The following is a 546-nucleotide window of genomic DNA, read 5'->3' as shown; positions in this document are numbered from 1 at the left end:
GCCGCCCGCCGCCCGCCGCCCCGTCTCGAGTGTCCGCCAAGGCGGTTCCGCGCCAAGGCTACCCGCCACGCCCGCCCAATTCAAACGAAAACGGCGGTTCAAATTCTGGCGCTAAGTGCTGCGATTGGGCCAGACGGCCAGCGAGAGACCAATGGAAAGGGCGACATAGGTTTGGGGAAGTCCAGAGGTGGGACCAGGATGCGGGCCTAATGGTGGGGCGGAGCCGCGCAGGTGGGAGGGGCCAGATCGGTAGGCGGGGCCTAGCCAGACCCAGCGAAGCCCGACAAGAGCGGAAAAACTATCAGGAAGGCAAATGGGACTGGACAGGGCTGGTGGACTGGGCAGAGGGTTCCAGCTTTTCAGTGTCAGCGAAACAGGCAAGGAGATTTGTAAAAAGCTACCTGTAGGCTCCCTCTCCAAAAATCAAACACCGGCAACACTGCGTCTTGCTCAGCGCTAGAAGCTTTATGTTTTTAAATTTAAAAACCCCCCCTCTGCAGTTTCTGCATCACCTCGTACGTAACCTGAGGTTGTTTCTCCTGCCTT

The sequence above is a fragment of the Apodemus sylvaticus genome, chromosome 1 (assembly GCF_947179515.1).
Source record: "Apodemus sylvaticus chromosome 1, mApoSyl1.1, whole genome shotgun sequence".
NCBI lineage: Eukaryota > Metazoa > Chordata > Mammalia > Rodentia > Muridae > Apodemus > Apodemus sylvaticus.
This window is presented reverse-complemented; position numbering follows the sequence as displayed.